The sequence below is a fragment of the Sceloporus undulatus genome, chromosome 1 (genome assembly GCF_019175285.1).
Source record: "Sceloporus undulatus isolate JIND9_A2432 ecotype Alabama chromosome 1, SceUnd_v1.1, whole genome shotgun sequence".
Classification (NCBI taxonomy): Eukaryota; Metazoa; Chordata; class Lepidosauria; order Squamata; family Phrynosomatidae; genus Sceloporus; species Sceloporus undulatus.
In genome coordinates, this window is record NC_056522.1 from 306267935 (window position 1) to 306285174 (window position 17240).

Sequence of the window (17240 nt, forward strand, 5' to 3'; positions counted from 1 at the left end):
TTGAATGATTGGACTGCAGCATGCATCAGTTTGTTGTCTTGTTCATGATATTCCAGAATGCTGAAGAATCTGGCTTATGGTGACAGAGTGGCACATTCAGTGAAACTTCCTAAGATATTGGCCAGCATCCATATTACATATGGAGATAGATAGGAAGAGACACCATTTTTTGCTGAAAGCCATCCGGTGAATACATGGCTGAAGTGTGTTCTGAACTGTGCACAGATCTTAGAGCTTCCTGAAAAAGACTTCAATCTGCTGTTTCCCATGGATGGTCAGAGGTCTACATTTCTCAAGATAATGAACTATTTTTGAATTGCCTGCTTTTCCTTGCTAATTGTTTCCACAGTTAATATATATTTTATTATTTTGAGAGTACCTACATCAAGTGGCTGCTGTGTATCATTCTAAAATAACATGGCAGTAGCCCCCTCTCCCAAACTTTTAGTCTGAAGGGCTTACAGGATGACTCTAACTTCTGGGGTATTTCTTCCTGAACATTTTTGGGACTTACCTCTAGGTAAGCATGCATAAAATTGGACTGTAGAAAAGAAGACGGAAGGCATCTGCATGAGATTGCTTGGATCAGAAATAATTTTTTAACAGCCATTTATATTGGGCAGCATCTTGAACAATAGCAGTAGCAAGTACATTTCTATACTGCTTATCAGTGAACTAGCACTCTCTAAGCAGTTTACATTGTGTAAGCCAATTGCCCCCAACAAGCTGGGTACTCATTTTATTGACCTATGAAAGGATGGAAGGCTGATTGGACCTTGGAGTCCTGCCTGGGATCAAACCAACAATCTTGTGGCTGCAGTATTGGCATTTAACCACTGCTTCACCAGCGCAGCCATCCTTTTGTTCCAAGAAGAGAGGAAGTGGAACTTCCCAGCAGCCTGTAGATATTTTGTAGGTAGCAAAACTACAGTATAAAGTCATTCCTTTACCTTTCCAAATTATAGTTGTGACAATGTCAAGTTCTCAGTGACTAAATATGATGACAATGGTTGATATTATTGGGAGAGATACTTAGATTACAAGGCAACTTTATCACAGACAAATTACATTTCTGAAATATTCTTCAAAAAGATTTTTGTGAAAATAACAGTTACCATTGCCCAGCACACTATGCATAGTGTGTCAGCACAGGTTCTTCATCGATTTTATGGCTTGGTTAAATAAGAAAGGATAATTAGAGTTAATTCAGAGGATAAGAATGTTAGCCTTCGCCTATTCAGAAATATTCCTCCCCAGTAGAGTAGCTGTTGATGAAAGTCTTCATACATTGTGATTAAATACTTGAAATTGTGAAGGAGAGATAATAGATAACCTACATTTGTGAGTGACTAATAGTATCTTCTCTTTGATATTATTTCTTGCCTAGATCTCTCTCAGTGTTCAGATGATGCACACTTGCTTTTAAATTACATTTATATCCTCCAGTGAGCTCAAGGCAGCATATATGAATCTCCTCTCCATTTTGTGTGGTACATCACTTTGTAGTCCATCCTTGAATGGGATGTTGGTATATCGGAATTCCACATTCATAGTGCTTAAGATGGTGTTTCCTGGGAGGTTGTAAGTGGATTGTAATTTCTGTAGGAAGTTGGTAGCGTCCTTTGCATAGATAGGAGTGCTGGTGACATATGATTTAAGGATATTGTCCATTTATCCAGAGGCACCAGTTGTGAGTGTTCCAGTGCTTGAGATAATGGGCTGTTCAACTCAAAGGTGCTAAAAGATTCCTTTGCCCACTTTATTTCAGTGGGACTCCTTTATGTCCTAATCCTTCATGTAAATGACCTAATCCTTCATGTAAATGTGTTTGCTGCATTGTTGTTATTAGCTGCCTTTGTGTCACCTTTCACTCATGGTAACTCTATGAATGAGACATCTCCAAGACCCCCTATCCTCAGCTGCTCTGCTAAGGTCCTGCAGGCTCATGACCTCCCTAATTCAGTCTAACCATCTGGCATGTTGTCTTCATCCCTTTCAACCACCCTCTACCTTTCCTAGAATTATTGTCTTTTCTAGTGAGGTCTGTCTTCTCATTATGTGGCTGAAGTATGACAGCCTCAGTTTTATCATTTTGGACTTCAAGGAGAGTTTAGGCTTTATCTGTTCAGTGATCTATCTATTTGTCTTTTTGGCCACCCATGGTATCTTCAGCACTCTTCTCCAGCAACAATCTGTTTTATTCTTCCACCAAACTTGCAGGAGAGGACAGAGCCCTTGGCGCCTAGTGATCTTAGGGTGAAGAAGTCTGGATGGTTCTTTAAAGAGCTTGGAATTTTTAAAAAATGTATTCATCCAAGGACCCTTAAAAGATATGGAAGAGAAAAATTTAGCAGTATTAAGAAAGGAAGTAGAGAAAAAAACTGATAGAATATAAGAAAATCCAATTATCATGGTTTGAAAGAATAGCATTGATTAATAATAATAATATAATAAAATTTTATTTATGTTTCCCCGCCTCTCCCAGTGGATTGAACCGGGGTTACAGACTAAATAAAAGCACAAAGTGTTTACCTCTGAGTTCAATTACAAACACCTAAAAACAATAAAATATTCAACATCAGACAATAACAAGAGCATCAACAAGCAAGGCAGGGATCATACACAGGCAGGGGCATGTCATCCATATCAGGGGGTATTCATATCAGATAGCGTATGCTCGGCTAAAAAGCTCGGTTTTAACTGCTTTTCTAAATGTCTCTAGCGAGGTCGCCGAGCAGATCTCCTCAGGGAGACTGTTCCAAAGTCTTGGAGCTGTTGTTGAAAAAGCTCTTTGCGAAGTAGTAATGTACTTGGAGGTTACTATTTCTAATAAGTTCTTACCCGATGTTCTGAGAGTGCAGGGCAGATTGTGTGGGGAGATGCGGTCCCGTAAGTAACTTGAACATTTAGGGCTTTATAGGTAATAATCAACACCTTGTACTGTGCCCGGAAGCAGATAGGAGACAGTGAAGATCTTTTAAGATAGGTGTAATATGGTCAAACCTTGATGAACTGGTGACCAATCTGGCTGCCATATTCTGCATTAACTGAAGCTCCTGAACTTGGTACAAGGGTAGCCCCATGTAAAGCGCATTACAGAAATCTAGATGAGAGGTTACCAGAGTGTGTACCACCGTTTCAAGGTCCCTTTGGTCTAGGTAGGGTCGCAGTTGGCGTATCAACCGAAGTTGATAGCAAGCAGTTCTGGCCGTCGCATCTACCTGAGATGTCAATTGCAGGGACGAGTCCAGAAGTACTCCTAAACTGCGAACTTCGTCCTTCAGGGGAAGTGTGACCCCATCCAGGGCAGGTTGACAAATTTCCTTCCTTAGATCCAAGGAGCCTATCACAAGTACTTCCATTTTCTCTGGGTTCAATCTGAGTTTGTTTTCCCTTATCCAGCCCATTACCGACTACAGGTAGGCATTCAGGGGAGAGAAGCCATCCTTAGTCCCTATATCAGTCAGAGACATAGGGAAACATATTTGGGTGTCATCAGCTTACTGATAACACCGCGCCCCATGTCTCCGGATGATCTCTCCCAGCGGTTTCATGTAAATGTTGAACAGCATGGGGGACAAAATAGCTCCTTGAGGTACACCAGATGTCAGTTCCCTCTTAGAGGAGCAAGTGTCCCCCAGCTTCACCATCTGGAATCTGCCTGAGAGGTAGGATCGGAACCACTGGAGCGCAGTGCCCCCGATACCCAACTCCCTCAGGTGTTCCAGAAGGATACCGTGGTCAATGGTATCGAAAGCCGTTGAGATGTCCAAGTGCACCAACAAGGTCACACTTCCCCTGTCGATGCCCAGACGGAGATCATCGACTAAGGCGACCATGGCAATCTCAGCTCCGTATCCCGCCCTGAAGCCGGTTTGAAATGGGTCCAGATTAAGATGAAAATATTACCAAAATTATTTTTTTATTTAGAATGATACCATTAAAAGTGTCAGAAAATGAATTAAACAAATGGCAACAATTACTTAATATATATTGTAATGGAGGAAAAAGAAATAGACGAAATAACAATTTTGGTATAAATCACAAAAATTTGAGGCAAAATCTCACTGAAAGGGATGTCATATTGAGGATGGAGCAAACTTGTTTTCCGCTGCTCCGGAGACTAGGACATGAAGCAATGGATTCCAACTACAGGAAAAGAGATTCCACCTAAACATTGTGGCAGTAACAGCTGCTAGACAGTGGAATATGCTTCCTTGGAGAGTGGTGGAGTCTAAACAGAGGTTGGATGGTCATCTGTTGGGAGTTCTTTGATTGTGTATTCCTGCACGGCCCTTCTGGACTCTTTTGGACTCTTCCAATTCTATGAAAATATGTAGGTTTTTCAAATGAAAAAGCCCTACTTAATTGTTGGTCTGTTTCTGAACCATTTATTCCCTTTCATTTTGTGTGTGTGTGTGTGTGTGTACATATGGATATGAGTATATGACTATGTGAACCATCTGAGTAGAAATAGATTGAGATTTCTGGGAATGGAGGGAAATGGAATCAAATTTGGTTTTCAATCCTAGCATCACAAAAATATCTTTCGCTTCTTGCTTACAAGTGGATAAAGTAGCCTGCTTACAGGCACAAATACTGAAGATCTTCTGATCTGGTACCTGAAGTGTCAGATACTTGTTCCTGGGAAGGCCAGGTGGTGTCCAGATATAGCTATACATGCCTAATGTCAAACTTCCAATTAAAAGATCAGTAAGTGCTTTGCAAATCTAAATATGTGGGGTTTATACTAGCTCTTCTCTAAAATGCAGTCACATTGCATGCAAATTAATGCATCTGTTTAAAAGCTGAAAAGCAGTAACATCCCACCAAGTTATATTCTTCATACTTCCATTTTTACATAATGTAACTACTTGACTTAAAATGTTGCCTGGACACTAGAAGTGATAGTTCTTCTGTCTGTACACTAATGACCACAAATGACCACAATCAAGTACCTTGATTTCACAGCCTCCTGATTTGCTTCAGTGCCTGGAATAAGTAAACTGTGTTACATCATTGTTCCTTCAAAGCAAACTGGGCTATTGAATTAAAGGCAATAACAATATTGTCTGAATCAGCTGTCTTGACATGTTTGGAAGGATAGATTTATAGCATGTTGTGAAAGGTTGCACCTATGATGGTGGAGACCTTCAGACATGTATATAATTTCTGCAAATGAAAGCCATAGACATCCAGAATGTTCAGCTTTTCCATGGTAACCTTCCAGATATCGGACAGCAAATGTTGAAAGTTGCAGGCCAATAATATCTGGAGGGACACACCTTTCCCATCTCTGCTTTAGACAAATACTGAAAAACTGTAGAACAGGAGTGGGCAACTGTGGTGGGATTAGGCTTTTCAATTAAGTTTTTAGTTTGCTGCTGTTGGTATGGTTTTATAATATCTTATGAGAGTATTTTATTGATTTTTGCTTTATTGTAAAGTTTGCTGGTAATTTCCCTGTGACTGATACTTATATCTGTGAGGGATCTTTGTGAATTGCTTGAGTACGGATCATGGACAAGAAATGTTGAAATAAATAATGAGGTTTCTGTATGGCAGCCTGATCAAGTAGCTCTGGGTACACGGGTGGAGTGCTTTGCTTGTTTAGTTTCAGACCATGCACGCTTTCATGAACACATTTAATGTTGTTTTTAATCTAAATAAGCATTAAGAGGAACTCTTCTCAATTACAGAAGAAATCCAGTCATCAAATCAACATCTACCAGTCCTCAAGATCGACTGTTTGGAGTCTTGCCCTTCTTGAGCAGGACAGAGTAGGCTTGGTTCAAGCTTCACAGGCAGCCAACTATGAAGGACTTGTTCATGCGTCTGTGTGTGTTCAGCCTGGCTTCTTCCTCTTCCTTTTAATCCTTACGGTAATTTAGGATTGGTTCTGAGTAGCATTCCTTTTCTTAATTATTCCAGTCCCAGGTGTGTCTCTCAAATGGTGAAGTTAAATATGAGTTGTGTAGTACAAGTCCACACAGACTACAAGTATTACTGTATTTCAAGCCCAATTTACCGTGAACAAAAACAAGTAAACAATTACTGTATCAAAAACAATATGCTGCTCTGTGTTTTTATTTTAATATAATTCAACAATGTTTCAACTAGCTACAGTTTTTATGGTCAGGATTCTACAGCCAATCCAATTCAGACTTAATTCCCATTCCTTCTCTCTGCCTGCCTTGTGGTCCAGAGAGTTCAGCTCCAGATTCCCTCCTGATGCTCATTGTACCAACTATATCAGGCTTGTCTGTGTGTGTTGTGCTAAAGCATTCATTAATGGAGAGTTCTTCAGGTTCTACTAAGTGTCATTCTGTAGAAAGACTGGTTTTTGAACTGGCCTTAGGCCTCAACTGCTTTTATATAAGCCAATGGTTCTTGGACTTGTGAAGGAAGCTGTTTCAAGGGACTCAAGTTCCTTCTACCCTGTGGAGGTCTCTGGAATACGTACTGGTCATATGTTTGAATATATCAAAGGGTCACAAGAAACACAACAAAAAGGTCAGACAAGACAGTCCTTCTGGGCATGTTTCTTTTGTTTACAGACAGCAATCCTCTTTACCTGGGGGCAAGCAGAAGGATATCTGCTCCAATTTTGATTAGTTCTCACCTTTCTTCATATGAGAGCAAACATACCACTATGGTTAATTCACTTGTGAAGTCTCGTGAACCTGTGGCTCAGTAAACTGCTTTGGATGGGGAAATAGTAGATCCTTCCCCACAACTAAAGAGCCAACTCCTTTTGCAGTGGTTGAATGAAGAGTAATCATTCAGAACAAACCTCTTCCACTCATAGCATCCCCTCCTTGGGCAGCAGCTATATTGTTTCCATCAAAGAAAGCTCAGGCTTGAATATATTGTAGAGAGAATTTCACGTCATCATCATCCCATTCTTCTAATAGCCAATCCTACAGCCCTTGGTATTGTTAGATCTGTACTCCTCAGTACTGATGGGTTTGTCGTGCTGACTAATAATATCAAAATTTTCATGATATTATGACAGGGCAGACTGCTATAGTTGATCTTTTTCAAGGAGATACTCAAAAGTTCTTGGCCCAACCCACTTCTTAAAATCTGAGTATAATTTTATCATGGTAGCTTGAAAAGGTATTCTTTTGTATTGTAAATTGGCTATTTGAAGGATTATAGGATAATTTCTGATTTGGAATTTTCAAGTGCTGAACTCTAGGCTATCAAGAAGTTTCTGTTCCTGCAGAACAAAACTCCAAAGGAGTGTATGATGCAAACTTTGAGTGTCAATTACCTGTCATATTTAACTGTGAAGAAGTGATGTGCCAACTTTCAGCATGGAGATTTTGAGATAGAAGGTGCAGCAAGGTCTGGGAGGCCAATGTCAGTGTCAACTCCTGAAATTGTTGAGCATGTTCATGTCTTAATTTTGGCAGATCTATGAAGCTCAGTTAAAACAATTGCTGAGACACTAAAGATATCCCAGGAATGCACTGGATTTATAATTCATGAGCAGTTGACTATACAGAACCTGTCAGCCAAGTGGGTGGTGAAGTATTTGAATGCTAACCAGAAATGAAATAGTGGATATGTTCAAAGTGATTCTGCAGCATTTTGAGTGATCTAGTGATAATTTTCTGGAATGACTCATTGCTATTGATGAAACATGCTCATATCATTATGATCTGGAAACCAACTAAAAATGTCTTCACTGGTGACACTCTGGTTCTCCAGGGCCAAAGAAATTCAAGATTCAAAGGTCAGCAGGAAAGGTCACGGCCACAGTTTTATTTGGATAAGGAAGGTATTTTGCTGACTATCTTCTGAAGGGACAAACCATAAATGTAGAATACTATTTTAACTTGCTGTGTTGATTAAAGGAGACACTGAAGGAAAAACAGCAAGGATAGTTGTGGAAAGATGTTCTCTTTTTGCAGAACAATTGGTGGATGCAACTCAACCTCATTCATACTACACTTCACAAAGAAGGGGAAAAGCTTGATGACCTAGAGCATAAATTTATATCAACACTCACATTCTGAATTGTGAACTATAGGCCTGATATATATGGGCAAAAAGTGCTGCCTTGTGGCCGATTTTAGGGCTCGGGATAGCGGAGCATCCCCACACTTCTGAGCCCTACCGCACCATAATGGCATGCCCCTATCCACACAGGGGCCACCATGATGACATATGTGCAATGCTACATCCAAATAGCGCTGTGCTGCACAAATGTTATCAGTGCATGCAAGGGCACCAATGGCACCACATGTGTGCTCTAAGGGCTCCCAGAGGCCACGCCGTTTGGTTGCTGCAGGCTCTGTCAGGGGCAAAAAGGGGTGGCATCTTGCCTTCCCTTTCCCCCCATCTGTATCCCCTGCATAGTCCCTGCATGGGTGCATATTAGCAATTTTTGTGAGGAAAAGTCTACCACTCCTAGATAAGCTCCCAGATGAAGATAAAAGAGCAGTTGCTATGCATGCTGAAGTGCACTGATTACCCCTGCAACAGACTACTACTACTTACCATGTAGTAGACTGTGGTAACAAGGCCCTAATGGCCACAGTGGCACTCTATTGCCATACTTGGTTGTGGTCATCAAGATTGCTTCAACAAGCATGGGTAACAATAAAAGATTTCCCAATTGAAAGGGGGCCTGTTTAATTCTGCACCTGACAAGAAGTTGGAGCATACTCATAAAATGAGATCTATAGCAAAGAAATTTGGCTTCCAGTTTCAATCACAACTTTCTTGTTCAAAATACCATAAATTCTACACTGGAGATAGATGTGCTTAGAGTCAACCCATTGACTGCCAGCAGAAGCAGACCTTTCTTCCATATTCAGGACGCTAAGAAACTGGAGCGTCCAGGGAAGGGTGACCAAAATGGTGAAGGGTCTGGAAACCATGTCTTATGATGAATGACTTAGAGAGCTGGGGATATTTAGCCTGGAGAAGAGAAGGTTAAGAGGTGATATGATAGCCCTGTTTAAATATTTGAAGGGATGTCATATTGAGGATGGAGCAAGCTTGTTTTCTGCTGCTCTAGAGAATAGGACCCAGAACAATGGATGCAAGGTACAGGAAAAGAGATTCCACCTAAACATTAGGAGGAACTTCCTGACAGTAAGAGCTGTTCAACGTCTTTCTGGATGGTCACCCTGTTGGTGACATAGATTCTGCCACCATCTTTCAGCCAGTCTCATCATGAACTATAAAAAAATCTCACCTGGAGCCTACACAAGTTCATTTCATAGGAGCCAAATTGGATTCAACAGTGAAGGTTGATTTTGTTCCATGAGACAGAACATGTGCTCTTCATGTTCTGTCCTTCTAGTTCTGATGACCTCAGTGATGTAAGAACCCCATATGCATGGTTACTGATGAGATCTCTTCAGACATGGCTCCTATCAAAGTTCAATGCTCTTTCATATTCTCAGTTTAAGTTGCTAATGATCCCTCAAAGTATATGTCACTCTCTCAGGTTGCGGATGCCATCCTTACCTTAACAACCTTCTAGTCACCATAAAGACATTCCCGAAAGGATGAGGAGCACATTCTGAAGGACTGTCAGGGGACATTGATCCTTGTAAGAGAGTGCCCTCAAGCCCTCAAGATATTGGTGGTTCTCAAGGCATTCAGGGTATTTGAGAAGATTCTGTATGGTAAGGCAGTTCAGGTATTATTGGACAACACTATGGTGATCTACCACCTAAGCAAACAAGGTGGCATGTGGTTGAACACCTTGCTGTTTTGAAATTGATATATCTCATGGAGGATTAGGATCTCCACAATCCATCTTCTCAGAGAACAGAATATCCCAGCAGATGCTCAGAATTGGAATCTGTGTCCTATCATGGAGGTTGCATCAGGTCACTTTTCTCACTGAATCAAGAACTGGGCTTTGCCAAAAAGACTCTTGTTTGTATGACCTCTGAACAAGCAGTGCAAGACCTTCTGCTCCAGAGCCCACAGAGAAAAAGGGTCACTTGACAACGTGTTCCTGTTTTATTGGAGATGATCCATCATGTATGCCTTCCCTCAGTTTCTCCTCATCATAAGCGTGATCACTAAAATTTGCCAGGAAATCATCAGGGTCATTTTTGTCACTATGTGGTGGCCAAGACATATGTTTTGCTTCTCTGATTCACTTTTCCAAAGGGCATTATCTTCTCTTGCCATGCTGTTCAGATCTCCTCACTATCCACAAGGGCAAGGTTAGCCTCCCCCCTCCATGACTGAGATGAGGAGGAGGCAAATTGTCAGGAAGCTTCAGCTCCTTATAGTGGAGTTCTCTCTGAGTCCAAGGAGATGGGGGCTAGGGCAGTAGGGGGGCCTGCACCCCAGCAAAAGATGTCAGAGACTGAAGACACTGATGATGACACACCCCATCATTTGATGACCCATGGAGAGAGAAACACCAATCCTTGCACCTGTTAAATAATAGACACTAACCTGATTAGGCACAAGGACACCTGTGGCCTTGAAGTATATGCCCATAAATATTCCAGTAGTTCTCTCTCAGCTTTAGTTCTGACAACTGTTTTATACGGTTGCCTAGCAGTACTCTCTCATGTTCTTATTTTCATGACCTTGGACTGGCTACATTTTGTTCACTCCTTGCTAGCTCAAGTATCTGGACTGCTGATCCATTGTAATGCCTTCTGTACTGGCTGACAGCCACCCTCTTACTTCTCCCTTCATCTTGCTCAGACAATCCATGACTGACTGCCACTGGGCTGACTACCCAATAGCTCTTACATACCAACTACCTGCTTCCTTGGGCACTTGAGTAATCAGGTTCAGGACACTCACCTTCTGGAGGATTTTCCTCTGATGTCCCTGTCAGCCTTAGGTAGACATATAATCAAGGCAGCCCACATGCTGTCTATACAACATTCCTGTACTTACAAATGGCATAAGTTTTCTGAGTTTCTTCAGACAAAACCTATAGCTCCAATTGATGCACAGACCATTCTGGATTTTCTAGTTTCATTGTCTGATAATGGTCTCCCTTTCTTATTTATTGGCTGTTTCCTGGCACTTCCAGTGTCTTGGCAAATCCTCTTATTTCTCAAACCTTTTGGTGAAGAAATTCCTGAAAGCATACAAGAATTTATGGCCACCTGTGCTTGGTCCTACTGCCCAGTGGAGTGTCTCAGCTCTCCAGAAAGCCTTTCAGCTTCTTGTGGCCACAAGTTACTTACCTGGAAAACCTTTTTCCTGATTGCAGTCACCTCTGCAAGAAGAGTTGGACAACTTTGTGCTCTTTGGCCAACTCATCTGTGTTTCCAAAAGGACAAGGTGATCCTCCAAGTGGACATTTCCTTTCTCCCAAAGGTAGTGTCAGCCTTCCATCTGAACCAAGACATCATTGTGGTGAGTCACTGGCAGAGTGGAGTTTCCCCAACAGCCAGTCAGAGTCAGGCTGGCTGCAAAGATGGGAGCTGCCTGAGGAGTCACTTATAAAAGGAGATGAAAGAGTAGAAAAGAGTGGGATGAATGTGTCAGTTGGCAGTTTTAAGAGCCAGTTCAGGGTGGCTTATACCTGCCTTGTTCTGTGGGAATGTTAATTGTGATTTGAACCAGACACCGACAGGATAGTCCTGATGAAGGTGCATTATAAGGACTTGTGTAAAGAGAATTAGAACACAGGTTAAAGTGGAAACAAAATCAGTGAGGGAACTGAAAACAGAAACAATTTGTAACAAGTGAAGAGCTGTACATAATGTAACCAGACGATTTGCAAACCAACTGCAAAAAGATACAAACTTAAGATCTGACTGTAAATAAATTTTATATTCCTTCTTATTTACAGAACAGTGGCTTGAACTGATTTATAACCAAAAACATCCTAAGCACACTACCAAAATAATAAAACACATATAAAATAAGGATATTGGGAGCCCATCCCTAAGTCACTTATTAAGATAGTGTATTAGGGAAAGAACTGGGCCCAGTAGTCGGACCAAGGGTTAAAGGGCTGTATCTGGGTTAGAGGAAACCTCAGACCATCGTAAGGAAATCATACTCCCTGTGTTTATGTAGAATCTTACTTCTGAGTTGGATGGATCCCTGCACTGTTTAGACATGCATAGGGCACTAACCTTTTATGTAGACAGAACATCTTCTTTTAGGAAATCTCAGAGACTTTTCCTTTGATAGTGATTGAGCAAGAAAGGATTACGACTCAATGTTTGTTCAAATAGGTGAGAGTGACCGTTTGCCAGGCATATGACTTGCTTGGCAAGCAACAGCCTGTTCAGCTGATGTACTACTTTTTTGAGAGGTTTTTTTTTTTTTTTAAGAGATCATGGCATATGTCAAACTGCCAGATGGTCCCAGCCTTCAATCTTCATATCACACTATAGATTGGACACCAGGTCCCAGTTGAAGGCTGGATTTGGGAGGGCTGTAGTATTTTTCTGTGTGATATGACACTCCCTCCTCCTATGGTTACTAGTCTCCCATTTGTGTGAGTCACAGAGACCATGAAGAAGAAGAAGAAGAAGAAGAAGAAGTTGCTTACCTGTAATTGTGGTTCTTTGAATGTTAATCTGTGAACTCACACAACCCTGTCTGTCCTCCCCTCACTGTGTTCAGCTTTTCCTTCACTTCTTGGCTTTGCTTTGGTGTCCAGAGAACTGAGGGGTTAGGCTGGAAGCACACTAGATAGCTGTATGAAATGTGGGTGGGGGGTACCATAAAAACACTTATGTACCTGAGAAGTTCCTATTTAAGTATTTGAAGGGATGTCATATTGAGGATGGAGCAAGCTTGTTTTCTGCTGCTCTAGAGAATAGGACAAGGAGCAATAGATTCAAGCTACAGGAAAAGAGATTCCACCTAAACATTAGGAAGAAATTCTGGAGAGTGGTAGAGTCTCCTTCTCTGGGAGGTCTTTCAACAGAGGCTGGAAGGTCATCTATCAGGGTGTGTGTGTGTGCTTTGATTATGAATTTCTGCATGGCAGGGGGTTGGGGTGGATGGCTCTTGTTGTTTTTTCCAACTCTAAGACTCTATGATTCCAACAGTTCTAAAAGGTTCTGAAGCACACACCGAGCAGGCACAGATAACCTATTTGTGTGAGATCACAGATGACCACTCAAAGAACCACAGGTAAACAACCTGTTCTTTCCATGCTACATTTGGGCTTCTATGTATTTCATTGAAAAGTGCAAGGTTAGGGAACCTGTACACTCTCTTAGTGTGTTTGAATGTAACTTCTGTCTGCCCTTACAACTGGCAGTGCTGCCTTGACCTGATGGGAGATGCAGTTTTAACAACCTCTGGAGGGGTGCATAGGTGTGAGGATTCATCACATCCAAGGAATGCTGTTTGGGAACCAAAGAGATCTTTGCAGTCTTTGAACTGCTTAACCATTGAAAGGATGGCAGAAATGGGAACAGCACTTCATCAGGTAAATGCTCATTCATTTCAGCAGTTTGGGGCAGGGAGTAAACCAGTCCATAAGCCATGGATGGAATGTATAGACACCTTTAAATCTAACTACATACAGAAAATGTAACTTTTTAAAAGTCTAACTATACTTTCTGCCCACTCTATTTAACCATCTTTGCCTCTCTTGTTCTGACAGAAATTTATCCTAAATTTGAGTATTGTCTTCCATCTTCCATGGCAAAGCACTCTTTCTGTGACTAAATGTACTAATTTTGCAGATATTTTTCCATGCAACTGTTTATCATGAAGATGAACTGTATTTCATTTGACGAGTTCCAAGTGTTGTATTAGCTAAAGCAGCAGCTCAATGTCAGAACTTGCCCTTCCTTGTGTTAACACCTTCATTGTTCTGTAGAGCATCCTAAAATAAAGAAGTAAGAATCACTTTTATGTAGTGAGTACTTTCCATTTTAAGGTTAAAACTGTCCCTGATTGAAATGAAGGGGAGGTTACTCAGGATCTATGGTTAAGGCCCTCCTAACTGAACAAAAGAAAATCATTTGCTATATCTGACCAAGTGAAATCGATAATTAAGAATTATAAGTGTGTGTGTGTGTGTGTGTGTGTGTGTTTTGGCATCTCAAATGACTTAAAGGCACACAACAAGCAACAAAAACAACAAAGCAGGGACCTACAGACCAAAGAAATACTGGGGACAACACAATCTGCTGTACACACCTGCCTTAATCTAATGCACACTGACACAAATGATTACTTGCTCCATATTTTTAAAGTTGAGCACATGTTAAACTGCTTTGGACAGGCATATGCAAAATCAGACCCCAGCAGTGCAGCATATTATGTCTCTGATACAGAAAACTGCAGCAGTGGGAGGCTCTGTCCTCATTGTAAACTGAAGATAATTTTGCATACTTTTGAAAGATGTTGTGTTACAGGGAGGAAACAACAATCACAAATGTAAAGAAAACCTTGGAAATTAGACTGCACAAGGGACAAAAAGCTTTGGTTAGTTCAATCCTATTGTGGCATAAATTCAGAAAGGCACAGATTCATCTTCCCACAGTCTTGAATGTAAAGTAGGGAAACAGTCCAAAGTCTGGGGCTGTGGGGCCTGCAGTTAAAACTAAATTTATGTTGGGACCTTGCAGTCATTCAAAAGGAACAAGAGTATTTTTGACCAGGGGCAGAGTACATTTTGCTCAGCAGTAATTTACTGTGACCAGCACTAACACATTTGAAAGTGATTTTAATACAGAACTGTATGACTAGGACATCAGAGTGGATTAAGGCCCACTTACATATTTGAAAGGCTGATTATATGAAGGACAAGAAAAAAGATCCAAGGGTCTGTGTAGAATTCAGAGGAAGGGCAAGTTCTGGGGCTGAAATATTGGTGTAGCTAATTGCTTTTAGGGTACATAAGTATTCAAACAGCATCTTCAAATAATAACTCTTGGTAAACAAGTTTCACATTATTTGCAAGGCTGTTTTGGTACTATATACAGTGGGCCCTCTCCTTACATGGGGGATCTGTTTCGGATCCCTCCGCATAAGGGAAAATCCACCTATGCTCAAACCCCATAGGAAATAATGGGTCCCATGCATGTGGCAGAGTGGCGGGTGTGCGACACGGGCATGCACGCCATTGTTTTCCTCCCCAGGCAGCTGCCACATAAGTTGGAAGCCACATAAAATGCGTTCACACATGGCGTGGGTGCACTGTATATTAATTTCTTGAGGCCTTTCCAACATGATAACATAACTCTTTAATTTTCATTGATCTGTTCTGTTTTGTTTTTTGGATGTTTTGATGCTGGTTTGGTGGCATTTGTGATTTTAGCTACATTTAATGTATTGGTTTATGGTGGTAATATTTTATTTGATTGATTGATTGATACCCTGACTTTCTCCCATATGAGATACAAAGTTGCTTACAATGTAAGGGGCAAAACAGATGGGAATCCAGAGGGGCCAGAAGCTGCTCCCAGCCTGATTGCCCTGGAGCTGCGGCGACCACACACACTTTGCAGTCTCAAGAGCTCCTCCTGCTGTGGTACCAAAAGGAGTAAAAAAGATCCGCTTCTTCTGGTTTTGGGCCACGTTAGGAGGCCCCAACGCAGCCCCAGAGTGGCTTCCGGGTACTCTGGGGGTGTGCTTTAAGTAAATGCCATGTTCTGGAGCAGCTGAAAGCTGCCCCCATCTGCTTGTCTTTTTGGGGCCCAAGATAAGTTTGTTCTTGACACTTACAAACATCTTATCCAGCTAATAAGCTCTGGCTTCCGGGCACTCTGGGGGTTCCCAAGCTCCATCCCAGCCAGTCCATCATCAGTTAGTGACAGGTGCTGTAGAACAGTCCATCTCTGCTTCCCCTTCCTTTTGTTACTTTTGGTTTCCAAGAAGATTAAGTTTCAACTATTCTTGTTAGAAGTTCCCTCTAACGGCAGAGGGCCTGCAACCTTTTGCTGCTGCCTGCTCATCACAGACTTACAGTGTGTCTTCCAGCTTGCCATACTTACCAGCTGCAGCATTCAGACCCTCCACTTTTTCCTCTGTCTTCCTACCCACATTCTTTTCTTTATATTTCCTAGCCAGAAGTTCTGACAAATCACGATTCTTCCAGAATGTCTAACTACCAATTATATTTGTTGATCACACTCCCACCATACATGTCGCTTCTCTCCAGGGGCAGCCTAAGCTCTCCAATCACCTCAGATAGGAAGTCAACCACCACCACCCAACAAACCATGTCAGTGACAGCACCTTTGCTAAAGGAGGTGGCTGCAGCATTTCACCCCCTGTCTGAGAAAGAGCCAGAAAGTGAGGTGTCTGCTGTCACCACCTACCGACCTCCAGAAAAGAGTAGGGTTGGAACAGTGCCTACACACACCACTATGAAAAGGATGTGAAATGCTACCACTTGTACCATTTCCAGTCGGGGAAGGTAAGGGAAATGGGCATGGTGCCATGCTTCCATCCAGGAAGGCACACCTACTGAAACTGGGCCAAACAAGGCAGTGGCATCTCATCCCTCCAAAGGATGCAAAAGCTGAAGCAGCCAACAACTGTAGTTGCCACCTCTACCAGAGGCTGGTTATAGAGAGCTGTGCAGGGCAGTGGCCACTCTCTCTAGCAACAAGCACACTGCCAGAATGGGGGAAGCAGCAAATTTGCATTCTCCTAGCACCCCATTGTCCATGTTGATTGCCTGCAGGTAACTGCAGGAAGAAGCAAGGTTCCTTGGGAACTGACCTTGCTTCATCCAAGGCCAAGGGGACTGACCTTGCTCCTTCCTGCAGTTACTTTCCAGTTGTCAGCTTTGAGCCTCCCTTCCTTAGCAACAGTAAGTAAAGCAGCTGTGATTGTCTTAGGCCCATTATACAGTAACTAAGCCAGGTTTCTGGCCTATTCAGTTACATAATAATCTCACTTGGAGGACATTCAAAGAATAATAGCATTACTGAAGGAAGATTGGAAAGAGAACCCGCTGAATTGGGATAGACCCACAAATTCCAGTCCAGTAGCAGGTTTGAACAGAGACAATGGCTTCTTGGCACACTACACATATTTAAACATGAATTCTCACTGCAGCTAAAGGAGTCGCTTTGTGCCTCCTTTATGACAGTGTTGTATCATTTTCATACTTATTCCAATGCATTAGACAAAGACTTTTCTCCATTATACCACTATTTGCCTGCTTGATCTAAGCTTGTACAATTGGCCTGTATCCACAGATTCAATCATGCATGGCTTAAAAATTATCAAAACCAGCTTCTATCTATCTATCTATCTATCTATCTATCTATCTATCTATCTATCTATCTATCTATCTATCTATC